Source organism: Euphorbia lathyris, chromosome 6 (genome assembly GCF_963576675.1).
Source record: "Euphorbia lathyris chromosome 6, ddEupLath1.1, whole genome shotgun sequence".
Classification (NCBI taxonomy): domain Eukaryota; kingdom Viridiplantae; phylum Streptophyta; class Magnoliopsida; order Malpighiales; family Euphorbiaceae; genus Euphorbia; species Euphorbia lathyris.
In genome coordinates this window covers 11,272,843-11,278,136 of record NC_088915.1, presented here as the reverse complement: position 1 = coordinate 11,278,136, position 5,294 = coordinate 11,272,843, and the positions used below count along the sequence as shown (strand labels likewise).

The 5,294-nt window shown below is 31.0% G+C and overlaps 1 long non-coding RNA gene across 1 annotated transcript; it reads right to left on the bottom strand.

Moving 5' to 3' along the window:
* Positions 1–1,282: 1,282 nt before the first annotated feature.
* LOC136233529 (uncharacterized) lies at positions 1,283–3,686 on the bottom strand. The gene is made up of 3 exons (XR_010690869.1): positions 3,035–3,686; positions 1,709–1,785; positions 1,283–1,491 (listed from the first exon to the last, which is right to left on the bottom strand). It is a non-coding gene; the product is annotated as an uncharacterized lncRNA (long non-coding RNA).
* Positions 3,687–5,294: the final 1,608 nt, after the last annotated feature.

The following is a 5,294-nucleotide window of genomic DNA, read 5'->3' as shown; positions in this document are numbered from 1 at the left end:
AACTCGATCTCCCCCGGTAACCCGAAATTCATTTTTAGCCCTTAATCTTTTATTATATAATCAAACTAACAAACAGTAACTTATTTATTAAAATGTGACATTGATTTATTTATTTAATTTATTCAGTTGCAACTATTGGGTTGTCTAGCTGGAGTGGAGATGATACTAAGGGATGTGGGTTACCGAGTTAAGCTTGGAAGTGGAGTAGCAGCTGCAAGTACTTTCCTCCAAAACGCCACTCCTCTTATTCCTTCTAGGATTTAATAATTCATATATCAACTCAACTCTTGTAAAATATGCAATATTTCCTTATTTTCCCTGTCTACTCTTTCATGTCTTCAAACTCCATTGATTTGTACATCTTTGCTTCTTAATTACTTATCTTTCCGCTTCAAACTAGGGGTGAGCACAAATCTTAGAAATACTTTAACCAGACCGTATGCAAAGATTTTAAATTAAAGGGATAAGGTACTAAAATAGGTTTATAGTTTTTTGGAAAATAGCACATATATAGATTTAAAGTTAAAAAAATGTATCAATTTAGGCCTCGATAACCGCACGTAACACGTCATTTATATTATTCCGTTAAGTTCTGTCAATTGTACGTGGAGAGAGAAATCAAAACTTAATGGAGTAATATGAATGACGTGTCATCTTCCGCTATCACTACAAAAAAGGGTCTATTACGACGCTAAAATTTAAGGTTTAACGACGCTTTTCGACGTCCCTAAACACTTACCCACGCTTTTCAAAGCGTCATCACAAGCGTCATTAAATTGCGTGTCGTTAATTTTAACTACACTATAAAGCTTGTGTAGGTAAATTCAAAGCGTCGTCACAAACGTCGTCATACTTCCAACGTTTACATTTTTAGCGTCGTAATTTTTTCATATTATTTATTTTTAGTTTTTGAAATTTCTACGACATTTTTATAAAGCGTAGGAAAGTTAACGATGCATCATTTTTGTTATGTCATTATTTCATTTCAAAAAACATCCATAGCCTCTTGAACATCACGACATTTTAATTTAAAAGCATCTCCAAATTTACAACATTTAATTATAAAAACGTCTGCATTTAGTTACATAAAAATCCATTACGTGCCAAATACAATGATATTTTTCTGTTAAAATATAATATCTAAACTGAAACACTTGAATATTATTACATCCTTAATATAAGGATATTTTTCATAAATAAGTATCTTGAATACTATGACACTTTGATAAAAAAAAAAAAACATAGATCTCTACATTTATTTTAAAAAAAACAACGCTCCAAAACTGCAACTTATCAACATTATTACATCATCAATATAATGACATTTTTACAAATAAGCTTTCTAAATTTAAGACACATAATTATCAATATGTTTATATTTCAACAACACATAATGCTAAAAAAAGAAACTCGTAATATTTCTCCCCAAAAGGAAGCAACTCTTCATGTATCTTCATTTTTAATGTACTCCCAAAGCTCATGTTGGATAACCTAAATAACAATAAAAAAAAATACATAAGTATAAAAAAATATGCAAACATTCTTAGATTCAAATAGAGAAATCTGAATATGCATATAATGATTACAAAACACATCATTCCAAATATTATAATCTTTATAATTGAGCAATATAGATTCTATATTATATTGAAGTACAACTAAAATCATTAAGAAGTACATAAAAAAAAGAATATAATTCGTGATTTACCTGTACAAATGTAATTGGCTGGCCTACCAATGGTAGATAATGCAACTTTGGCATGCTTACCTATTCACACCACAAAACTGCCATATTGAAGAAGAGAACAAGTTATTATATAAAAATATAACAATACACAAGTTTCTAACTCAAGATAATTTAAAATGAAAAAAAATGGCAATTCTTATTCAGCAAAAGGCAAATGGATACATGCATATAGATTCATCAATATAGTCAAGTAACAAGAGATTGGACTCTAAGCAAAAGAGCATATTAAGAATTTAAATTTGAATTATGCCAATCCTTTCATGTACCCTATTGCTTCAAATTTGTCTACAGATCACATGAATTAGTAAGTCTAACATATGTTCTTCCACTTTTAATACTGAATTTCAAATGTAGAACATAGATTTATTCCTCCAAGAAAACCACATCAACTAGGACAACTCAATTTGCTTGCCCTTAACATAGAACTTATCACTAATTTGACATCCATCAGTGTATCAGTATAAATTGCCTAAACATGATGAGAAACAGTTATCAAACCCCTGGCAGAATTTGTTTATGAAAGAAAAGGAAGGAAAGCAAACACAAGTTCACCAATTTCAGTAGTTGAGCAAATTACAGATATATAAGCATACCTGCATTTAGAATTTTAACCATCTTACGAGTAGCAACATGAATAACAAGGGAAAAATTGTGTTTATTCTACCGAAAAAATGAAAAACCAGGACAAGCACTTGCACATAGTGATGTGCAAGTCCAGAAGATATTAACACAATGTGGCTCGAAATGTGGAAATCAAAAGAATAGAAGGTTTAAGCAACAACACTAAAATATAATTGCAAAAAATCAGATATGCCAATAAAAGTTACAAGCTTAAGAAAAGAACTTTAAAACTTTTCATCCATGAACCGAGCTCCAACCTTCCAAGTAATATAATGGAGGTACCTGTTGGCACTCAGGGTGTTAAAAGTAGAAATAATACTTTGTATTCAATTGATAAATCTTCCCCACTACAATAGAATAACACAAGCCCAACCATGACAATTTCTAAGCAATAATACTATGAGTGATAACTGAAACAAATAATTGCTGGGCCTGACCAAATTGGGTCTGCAATTCATAAGAAGTATCCAACCAGAAAAGTATTCTTTTCTAAGTATTCATAGAGGTACAACTAACTTTTAAACTTGGAACGCATATGAGAATAATCCAGCCATTCATCAATTTTCAGAAAAAACCCAGCAAAATAGTCAATTAGTAAACTTCAAAAACATCACAGTGAACCAAATAAAGAAAAGGGAGAAAAAAACCAAACAAAATGAAAATTACCTCACTAGACTCATGGGCATCCTGCCCATAGTAAATCTTGCAATTTCGCCCCTACAATTCAAAAACATTAGAAACATAGACCCCTGAAATTTGAATCAACTAAAAGAATAAGCTTTTAAAGATCAGAAATTTCATAAAAGTCAGTATCAGTTGAACTAGTATAGCCATGTTTAAGTATTACTATTTTCTCAAGTAAAGAGAACCAAATGCTGATAATGTTTAAATCGAAAATTCAATTCTCAATTACACACAATTGATAACAGATCCTAATTTAATCAATTTTCTCACATAATGTAAAGTAATTAACATCAATTAATCAAAATCAACTTAGGGAAAAACTAATTCAAACCGAACACGATGAAGGAGAATCCGAATTGGTATTTTGTAGAACTGAAGCTTTTGGAATTAAAATCTCCAGAATTGCAGATGGCAGTCGATTCAGCGTTTGGACCAAAGGAGAGGGATGAAGAACAGAGTTTCCGCTGTGATTAAATGGGTACCGAACGAGGCTAGCTGTGCACCAAGTATCTAACTGCAAGAATGAAACAAATCAAATGGAAGGATGAAAATGGAAGCATCGTGGCGGAGCTAATTCTTGTTATGAAGGAAGGTGGAGACGTGCAGGAGGCAGAGTTTTGGCCAATGAAAAACATTAGGAATTTGAGGCAGAGAGGGATGTGTGTGCCATATAAAAAAATACATTTAAGATAATTAAAAATAAAAATTTAGGCAAAAAAAAAATGTATTCAAATTAATTTTTTTTTTACTGAAATACCTTTTAAATCGTTTTTCACTTAAAAAATGTAGATTTTTTTTTTCCAAAACTGTATTTAAATATTTAAAAATACCAATAAAAAAAGATAAGGTACCAAAATAGGTCTATGATTTTTGGTGAAATATTACTGTAAACTCCGCGTACAAAATAACACCAATATGGGCTTAATGTTTAAAAAAAGGGTACCGATTTAGGTCTCGATAACGGAACGAGACACGTTATTGATATTACTCCGTTAAGTTCTGTCAATTGTACGTGGAGGGAGAAATCAGAAGTTAACGGAGTAATATCAATGACGTGTCCAATCCCTTATCGAAGCGTAAATTGGTACCATTTTTTAAACGTTAGACATATATCGGTACTATTTTGTACGTGGAGCCTAAATTGATACTTCCCTAAAAACCATGAACCTATTTTGGTACCTTATCCCATAAAAAAAAATTAAGAGCGTCATTAAGTAATAAACAAGGTGTTTAAATTTAAAAATATGGGGATATTTTTTATCGACACAAAATTTAAACCGTCTTTAACTTGATAAAAATAAAGACGCTTTTTTTCCAATTGTGTAGTTAAGTTTTTAAAAATACCAACAAAAAAATAAAAGTGTCGTTATATGATTATAAAAGGTGACACAAATTAAAAAGTGTGGTTGCATTTTTTGTTACGGGCATAATCAATAAAAATAAATTCAAATGAAAAAATATCAGGACACATTTTCACGACGCAAATTCTAAACCGACTTTAACTTTAAAAAATTGCCGATGCTTATCTTAAAAGCGTAGTTAATATTTTAAAAATACCAACAAATAATATCAAGCGTCGTTAAGTAACAAAAAAAGCCGACACAAATGCGAAAGTGTGGCTAAATTTAAAAATATACAGACACATACTAACAAGCGTCGCTAAAAATGTGTCGTAATAGACTGATTTTTTTGTAGTGTATCGAGCCATAAATTGGTACATTTTTTAAACATTAAGCCTATATTGGTGCTATTTTGTACGTGAAGCCTAAATTGTTACTTCCCAAAAACCAATTTTGATACCTTATCCTAAAATTAAATTAAGGAAAAAGTATAAAAGTAAACCTCGTGGTTTGGCTGATTTGCAAAGATAGTCTCATGGTTTAAAAGTTTGTAAACAAGGTACGTGATTTGTGCAGTCAAACATTATGTGTTAAACAGCGTACATTATCTATAATTAAAGGGTTAATTACAAAAATGGGTCAAATGTGAGGTCCATTTACATATTTAACCTATTTACTCAACCTACTATATATCTACACTGATTTTGTGTGACTTTTCCATAATATCATCAATATTTACGTGCGTCTCGCCCCCTCCCGTCTGACTTCGCAGATTCGATATTATACGAAGCCTGCGAAGCTAATGTTTGAGTTTACTTGATTAATTTAATTAGCATATGCGAAGCCTACGAAACTAATGTTTGGTTTACTTGATGAATTTCATTAGCATATGCGAAGCATGA